The sequence below is a fragment of the Mustela erminea genome, chromosome 5, assembly GCF_009829155.1.
Source record: "Mustela erminea isolate mMusErm1 chromosome 5, mMusErm1.Pri, whole genome shotgun sequence".
Taxonomy (NCBI): domain Eukaryota; kingdom Metazoa; phylum Chordata; class Mammalia; order Carnivora; family Mustelidae; genus Mustela; species Mustela erminea.
This window is the reverse complement of record NC_045618.1, coordinates 18,792,655-18,801,439: the sequence shown is the minus strand read 5'-3', so window position 1 is coordinate 18,801,439 and position 8,785 is coordinate 18,792,655. Positions and strand designations below refer to the sequence as shown.

The following is an 8,785-nucleotide window of genomic DNA, read 5'->3' as shown; positions in this document are numbered from 1 at the left end:
ATACTGCAGGGAAGGAAAAAAGGGCTGGGAGGAAGGCAGCTTAAAGGCTGGGGTAAAGGGTACACAGCCACACTGCAGCGAGGGCACCCACTGGATCCCGCCATGCCACCTCCATGCCCGGCCTCCCAGGCCCAGGCAGGCTCCGCTTCACACCCAGCCCCAAAGGTCAGCTGGCTAGGGTTTCACAGGCAGGCATTCCAGGTCTGGGGCCCACACAGGGAGCACCCTGCCCGTGGTCAGGCCTTCAAGTTCCCGTCCAGGGCCAGCTGCCGGAACTTTGGCCCATCCCAGTTGGCCTCAGCTGCTGCCAGGCAGGGGTGGGGTGGGGAAGCGAGTAGAGAAGCGGGCCCCGGGGCAGCTGTCCTCCTGTAAGAACCTGAGTCACGCCCCAGGCAGGGAGCCCTCCCGGCTCTGCAGGGAGGGGGATACAGAGCTCAACGCGCGCGCGCGCGCGCGCGCGCGCGCGCGCGTGTGTGTGTGTGTGTGTGTGTGTGTGTGTGTACACACATATACGGGACTTATTTCATGTATTTTTAATTTAACTTAATTTATTTTCCCAAGATCCTGGGTAGCTGCTATTGTTTATCCCCATCCGGTAAGTAAAGAAAAAGGGGACCTGAGGAGGTCAGAAGACACTGAAGCCAGGAAGCAGGCGGCAGAACAAAAGTTTGAAGCCCGTGTTCCGTTCACCAGCCTTCAGGCAACCGCCATGGAACCAGAGGATGCAGCCGTGGTGTTGGGTAGGCCTCTCCGGGATCTTGGATCTCGTTAGTCTCGACCGACTGACACAAGAGAGAGTCATGTGTCCTGTTTTGAAGGTTCCGGGAGAGTCAACAGAAGGGAGTGGAGTTGCCACAAGGTCCCCGCCCCCCCCCCCCCCCCCCCGCCTCTCTGCCCAAGTGGGCGATGCCCGCACAGTGCCCCTGTCCACCGGATGTCCCTGGGCTCCGGGCTCCTGCAGGAACTCTGCACATGGTGGGTGGGCTCATTGCAAAGCCCACACTCAGCGCTTTCCACCGCCTTCCCCTTCCCCTTTCACTTCCGGACCCTATTTGGGTCTCTGCCTGCCTCCCTGAGGGCAGACAGATTGCTGTGCTCATCTTGGGGTCCATGGTACCGGGCAAAGTGAACCACCATTGTGTGTGTGTGTGGGGGATGCTCCCTCTCCTTTTTTCACCTTGATTTCCATTAGGGAGATGTGAATGCACAGCAAACCAGGCCGTGAGACTCAGCTGAGAAGTGCAATCCTACCCAGGTTTCCTGGGCTGCAGCCCACAGGGCAGAGGCTGCCGGCCACGCAGAAGACTGCCAAGTGACAAGTGACAGGGGCAGCAAACCCACCTCGGCCTTGGCTGCTGCAGCCTGCCAGCCTACAACAGAACAATCCCTCCAAGTGGGAATGGGCCCTCAGAGCGAAGCCACAAAGGGGAGGGCACCTTTCTGATGGGAGATGGAGGAGCTTTCCAGAAATAAATGAAAGTCGCCTTTACATCTTGGGGAAGTTTAAAGACACCCAGAGAATGAAATCTTAGATTTTTTCCTTCCTGAAAGGCTGAGGCTGGGCATAATTCTCTGCTTTTGTTCCCCTCCTTTGTTGAATCAGTGTTCCTGGCCATCCTGTACCTGTGGTTTTATTGTCATCCGTTTTGGAAATGGGTAGGGTATAAATCAGTCCGTGAAATTTAAAAATGTAAGCTCTTTGGTCTAGCATCGAAGTAGACAAAGAAGAAACAGGGACTTAATAAATGCCTTTGGAAGCTTGTGATTTGCATGGGGCTTCCAATAAAAGGCGAAGTCTTTGCTTTGAGGTTACACACACGGAACCCGGGGTGGTCCTTGGGCCTCTGGTCGCAGCACGAGCAGTGCTGGTACCTTGATCTACAACCCTGGAAAATGCAGCTACTGGGGACCATCTGTACAGTGGCCACCCCGGGGAACAAACAGGGAAAGAGGAAGGCTCCTTGCTGCAGGCAGCAGTGCATGGCCCCCTCGATCACTCCTCTGCAAAGGAGTGGTCCAGAGAGGGTGACACAGACCAACTTGGTCCGTCCCCCGTCCTCCCCACCCCCTACTCTATTTTGCCACCGCTGGCTTCCCCAGCAAAGTCTGACAATACTGGGGAGTCAGAGTTCCTGGGGGGAGCCTGTTCTCATGTTGGGCATATGGTGCTGCAAATGACTGGGTCTTGGGGAGCCAGCAACAGTAGAAAGAAAGCAATGTGTGTCCCTGTCCCAGTGGAGGGCTTGGGAAAGCCGGCACCAGGGACTATGCGTTCCCCGAGTTGGGGGAAAGATCCAAGGAAGGATTGCGGAATTTTGAGGCAAAAGATAAAACAGAATGCTTTGTATACTTCAGTTGTGAAGAGAAAAAAATATTACGGCAAGCTACTCACCTGCTATCCCTGCTTTTTATTTGCAAAGGCAGCTATGATGAAAACCTGTGAGGAAAGTCAAGGTCAACATGCAGTCCTGAGTCATTAGCCATACACAGATTAGTAGGTTAATACAGAACAGTCTCGACAGATGAATTACACCCAGAAGCTGTGTATGAGTCCTTGGAGTTGACATTGAAAGGTTCAGTTATCATAGGGAGAGTGATGCCTGCTTAATTTTGATAGGGCTTAATTATTGTGATAAATGTCCTTGGAGTTTAACTGTTTCTCTTCACCTAATGTCAGAATGAAGAGTTCAGCCCCAGCTGGGCTGGTCCCCTCTCTCCCTAGCCCCTCTGACATCCTTGGGGAGGATCCAGGAGGAGTGGAAGTCTAGCATTTCAAAAGGATACATCCTCCTCAGCTGGGACTGTCAGGACACTTTCTGTCAAAAGTGACAGAAGTCAACTTCAAACAAGTCCATGAAATTTATTAGCAGGAAATTGGGTGCTTCCTTGGAATCAAAGGTGAAATCAAACAATTGGGCCTCTGGAGAGGTAGGAACCAAGCCTGGAAGATGCCAAGAACGCAGGAAACGATTTCCTGTCTGTCTCTGTCACAGGCTGCCTCTGTTCTTGCCTCTGCTTCTTTCCACAGACCCGTCTTCTGTGTCACCTGCGGTTGGAGGGAAGATGGTCTTTGCAGAGCCTCTGAGTTTCCTCTCTCCAGCGTCTGTCACCAAGCACCAATCGGTACAGCCTGATTTAAGTGTTCATGCCTGATCCAGCCCTCTGGGGGCCGGGGGCAGGGTTGTGTGTCTAGATACAGCTTCGTGGGAGGGTGGCTGGAAAGGTTCAGCACTCAGAGAACAGACATTGTGAGCAGGTCAGACACTCTGAAAAAGGATATGTCCTGTTCCTGAGATCAAAATGGTACCGCCAGAATTTCTTGATGCCAGGAACAGTTTGACAGAACCCTGGCAGTCAGGAGGCCTGGCTGTCTCACACTTTCTCCCCTTCTTTTTATTACAACTCGCTTTAGGAAGGCATCTGGGAGTGGCTTTCTTCAGCTCGACCATTTTCTTTCCTGCAAAGCTCGGTTGTCCCAGATGGACTTTAGACGTCTGTGCTTGGGCTGGGCAGCAGGAATTGGAAACCCGAGATGGCCTTTTCTCCTCTCGAATCCTCCTTTGCATGGGGAATCTGTGTTGGGGGTAGAAAGTACATCGTTCGATATCAGACGTGCTGGATTCTTACCGACACTTTCTAAACCTTGGCTTTCTTATCCGTAAAATCAGATAGTGACCTGTCTCCCTCAGGGTAGTTGTGAGAACTTGAGATCATCTATAGGAGACCTTTAGTTCACTTAGCTCAATTCTAGGCACAAGGAAGGTACTCAATACACCTCAACCCCCTTAAATCCCCTCCCCAGCACCGGAGCTCTTCCAAAGGCAACATTGTTGCTCTTCCTGTCCCTTCCTCACCAGAGCAACTTTCAGTCCAAGTCCTAGTGGCAACCAGTGTGATCCACAAGTTGAGTGAGGCATTACCACTCAGGTGTGCTCAGGTACCTGGGATAATTGGCTGTCATAAAAATTTAAATAGGTTCATTCATTTGTAGTCAAGAGTGGAATGGATACAACATTCCCTTGAAACCACCATCAGAGACAGAGTCTGAGAGACTGGGCCATGGGAACTCTTGAACTTTTATTTTATTTTTTTTAAGATTTTATTTATTTATTTGACAGAGATCACAAGTAGGCAGAGAGGCAGGCAGAGAGAGAAGAAGAAGCGGGCTCCCCACTGAGCAGAGACCCTCATGTGGGGCTCGATCCTAGGACCCTGAGATCAAGACCTGAGGTGAAGGCAGAGGCTTTAACCCACTGAGCCACCCAGGCGCCCCAACTCTTTAAAACTTTTGAGTTATGTGTGTCAAGTGAATGAGTCAGCATTAATAGAGGATTCAAAAACCTAGGAGAAATCAGACCACATAGAAAGAACGAAGAAAGAAGCCCACAAGACCCAGGAGAATTTCTAAAGAATCTTCTCAGAGTGGTTTGAACTGAAAACCAAGGGATTCCATCCTGTCTCCAACACGGCCACAGCCCACCCATCATCAAGACCCTTTGGAGGGGGCCATTCCCATCTGCTCCCTCCCTCTCAAGAGTCAGATCCTTGGGACATGACTTAAAGATGGCGGAGCCTGGGTTGTAGGAGGGCCCTTGGCTGAGAACCTCTCCAGGATGTCACAAAGGAAATCATGGCTCTGTGAGCAGAGATGGGGGACATGGCTGCTCGGTAACCAAAAATCAACACAGGTTCCCCATACCCAGTCCTGTTGATACGGCCTGCAAAGTGTTTTCCAGATATATTTCAAATGTATTTCTCAAAACCACTCCTGCCTTTCTGATTCCCTGGCCTCTACCACATCCCAAGGGCTCCTTAGCAGCTACAGCACAGGCCCTCCTGGTGCCTCTACCCCTTCCCCTCCACCCAGCTGCCAGACTCACTTCCAGAAACACACAATGACCTTGTGACCCTCCTGCTCACAAACCTCCCATGGCTCCCAGCCACCTGCAGAATAAGAGAAGGTCAACGTGGGACCCCAAGCCTGCTGCGGGCGGCATGCTCCCACTTCTGGTTTCAGCCCAGGTGGACCCTGTCCCTGCATGCCTTGATCCACGCTCATGCTTTCCCACTTGGAAAGCCACCTCTTTTCCTCTCTACACAGCTCACTCTTGCTCATGTCTTTTCAGGGACCCAGTCAAACGTGGCCTCTCCTCTGAGGTTCCCCGGGGCCTCCAGCAGCTGTGATTTCAGGATCTCATCCCACCCCCGTGACCTGAATGCAGAGGGCCTCCTGCCTGGATGGTTGAGATCCTGGAGAGTGGGGACTGCGGCTGCCCGGCACTGTGCACAGAGCCTGACACAGCGGCTGGGCGGCTCCCGAGGTCCACGCTCCTGGCCCGCCTGCCCTTCTGCTGGGTTCCCGGTGCTGCCTGCCTCGGGAGGCTGGGAAAACCCCAGCTGGCGCCATTTCCTGTTCTCCACATCCGTGCAGATCTTCTTTGTCCCAGGCTCTTCCTCTCCGGAGACCTCCTTATCTGGGGACAGTCCAGTGCACAGCAGCGCGCCTGGAGGAACCGTCCTGCCGATTTCCTGCCTCAGCCTCTCTGGGTTTGAGTCAGAAGGTCTGAGTTCAGAGCCAAGCCCTGAAGCTCTTTCCAGCTCGGTGACCTTGGCCACTGCTTTCACCTCTGTGAAACGTCAGTGTCTTAATCTACAAAATGAAGTCTTGTTTGTTTCACATAAGTTTGTTGTCAAAAGTGAAAGCGTGTCTCCCAACCCATGCTTTTCCCTGCAAGGAATCTCTGTGAATGCTTTACAATGCATCTGCCCACACCTTTTCTATGCATTTACGAAATACTTAAATTTTAATTTGTTTTGTCCAAAAAAGAATCCCGTATACATATTCTTTTATGCCTTGCTGTTTTCACCCAACGGATCTGATGCTCCTTCATTTAATGCTTACCTCGCAGCATAGACATGACCCAGAGTCCGTTTAGCTAGGCTCTTCACAATAGACATTTTAACTATTTCCCTTAAAATGTTTTTATTATTGAAGTTTTTGTTTTGTGATAATTTTAGATTCACATGCAGTTGTAGAAACACCACAGAGAAACCCCATCTACACCTCACACAGTTTCTTCCCAGTGGTGTCTTTCAAAACTCAACACAATGTCACCACCGGAATATTGTCCCTGGTAGCAACGATCAAGATGCTGAAGATTTCCATAACCACAAGGGACCTTCCTGTCGTCCTCTCTTAGCCCTACCTACTTCCCTCCCATCCTCACCCCGACTCTCTGCATCCCTCGTCCTTAATCTCTGGCAATCATGCACTGATCTTCTATTTCTACAATTTTACTATATAAATGGGAGCACGTTTGAGATTGTTTTTTTTTTTTTCCACTTAGCATCTTTCCCTGAACATTCACACTGTCGGAAGTATCAGTATTTCATTCTTTTTTATGGCTGAGTACTGCTCCCCAGGACGGATCTGCCAGTTTGTTTAATCGTTCATGGTTGAAGGGCGATCCAATTTCCTTATTAACGTTTCATTTATTAAAATTCAGTGTTGTTCCTATTGTTTATTTCAGTCATTCTAACAGGTAAGAAGTGATACCTCAGTGTAGTTTTCTTTGCATTTTCCTGACGCCTAACGATGTTGAGCATCTTTGGTGCAAGGTCTCTTCATATCATTTTCTATTTGGCTTTTGTTTTGCTTTGTTCTACTGTTAAGTTTTGAGAGTTCTTTGTACGCTCTTCTAGATGCCGATTCTTGGTCAGATATGTAGTTTCCAGATATTTTTGCCCAGTCTCTAGCTGGTCCTTTCTCTTAGGAGCGTACAGTATAGAGCAGATTTTTAAATTTTGACAAAATCCCATTTACCAGTTTTTTCCTTTATAGATTATACTTTTGTTGTCAAGCTTAGGAACTCGTGGCTTCACCCTAAACCCCGAAGATTTCCTCCTATTTTTTTCCTAAAAGATTTAGGGTTTTACATTTTACATGAAGTCCATGATTAGTTTTGAATTAGGTGTGAAGTTTGGGTCCAAGTTCACTTTTTGCCTATACATGTTCAACTGCTCCAGAGCCGTTTGTTGAAAAGGCTATCCTTCCTCCATTGATTCGCTTTCACATCTTTGTTAAAAATCAGTTGGACATTTTTGTGTGAGTCTATTTCTGGGTTCTCTGTTCTGTTCTGTTCATCTATTTGTCTATTTCTCTGCCAGTATTGCACAGTCTTGGTTACTCTTCTTTTTCATAATTTACTCTTTTCTTTTCAAAATTGTCTTAGCTATTCTTAGAAGTTCATTTGCTTTTCATATACATTTTAGAATAAATTTGTCAGTACCTACAAAAAAAATCTTTGTAGGGGTTTTTTGATAAGAATGTATTGAATCTGTGTTTAAAATGGGGGAGAGCTGATGTTTTACTATGTTGAATTTTCCAACCCATAAATCTCGTCTGTTTCTCCATTTTTATTTTATTTATTTATTTTTTAGATCTTTGGTTTCTTCATCAGAGTTTTATTGTTTTCAGTATGTAAGTCTTTATGCTTTGTTAAATCTGCATATAAGGATTTCGGTTTTCTGAGCAATTGTAAATTGTGTTGTATTTTTAGTTGCTAATGCTGCTGGTATATAGAAATACAATTGATTTTTGTATGATTATCTTGGATCCTGCAACCTTTCTGAACTCACTTATTAGATCTAAAAGTTTTTTTGTAGATTCCTTGGGATTTTCTATGTCATTTATAAATAAGTACATTTTTATTTTTTGTGTGCAATTAAGCTGTGTCACTTTTATTTAATATTCTTAGATTGCGGACACTTTTATTTCTTTCATTATAAATTGTATGCCTTCTATTTCCTTTTCTTGCCTTATTGCAGTGGATAGAAGTTCCAGTGTTGTGTTACATTAAGAGTGAGGAGAGTGGACATCTTTGCTTTGTCCCCAGTATTCAGTTAAGTATAGTATCAGCTATAGGTATTCTGTAGATGCTTTTTATTAAACTGAGGGAGGGGAGTGCCTGGGTGGCTCAGTAGGTTGAGCCTCTGACTCCTGATTTCAGCTCAGGTCATGATCTCAAGTTCATGAGATCGAGCCCCGTGTCAGGCTTCCCACTCAGCAAGGAGTCTGCTTAAAACTCTATCCTCCTCTCCTTCTGCTCCTCCCCCTGCTTGCTCTCTTTCTCTTTCTCTCTTTCTTTTTCTCTCTCTAAAATAAATAAATAAATCTAAAAAAAAATAATAAACTGAATTTTATTCCTAGCTTGCTGAGAGGGTTCTTTTTTTTTTTTTTTAAATCAAATTATGAGTGGGTATTGTGTTTTGTCTAATGTGTCTTCTCAGTCCATGGATATAATCATATGATTTTTCTTCTTTAGTTTACAACATGGTGAACTACATTGATTGATAGCTGAATACTGAATCAGCCTTGCATATCTGGGACATACATTTGATCATGGTGTATAATTCTTTTCCTAAATTGCTGAATTCCATATGCTAAAGTTTTGCAACTGTATTCATGAGTGACCTTAGTTTTGTAGTTTTATTTTTTTATACTGTTTTTGTCTGGTGTTGGTATCAGAGTAATAGTATCTTCATACTACTTTCATTTTATGAAAATGAATTCAGAAGTGTTCCCTCTTCTTTTGTTTTCTGGAAGAGATTGTGTAGAAATAGTGTTAATTCTTTAAGGCTTTGACTTCTGGTGTTGTAACTATTTTAGTCTAGAAATCCCTTTTTTGGATATTTTAAAATTAAGAATTTATTTTTCTTAATAGTTACAGGACTATTCAAATGATCTATTTCATATATGGATAAGTTGTGGTCATTTTTGCTTTTC

General features: G+C 46.4%; 1 long non-coding RNA gene across 1 annotated transcript; it reads right to left on the bottom strand.

Annotated features, from left to right (window-relative positions):
- Positions 1-554: 554 nt before the first annotated feature.
- LOC116589894 lies at positions 555-3,215 on the bottom strand. The gene is made up of 3 exons (XR_004285435.1): positions 2,785-3,215; positions 2,393-2,437; positions 555-807 (listed from the first exon to the last, which is right to left on the bottom strand). It is a non-coding gene; the product is annotated as an uncharacterized LOC116589894 (long non-coding RNA).
- Between the last annotated feature and the right edge of the window lie 5,570 nt (positions 3,216-8,785).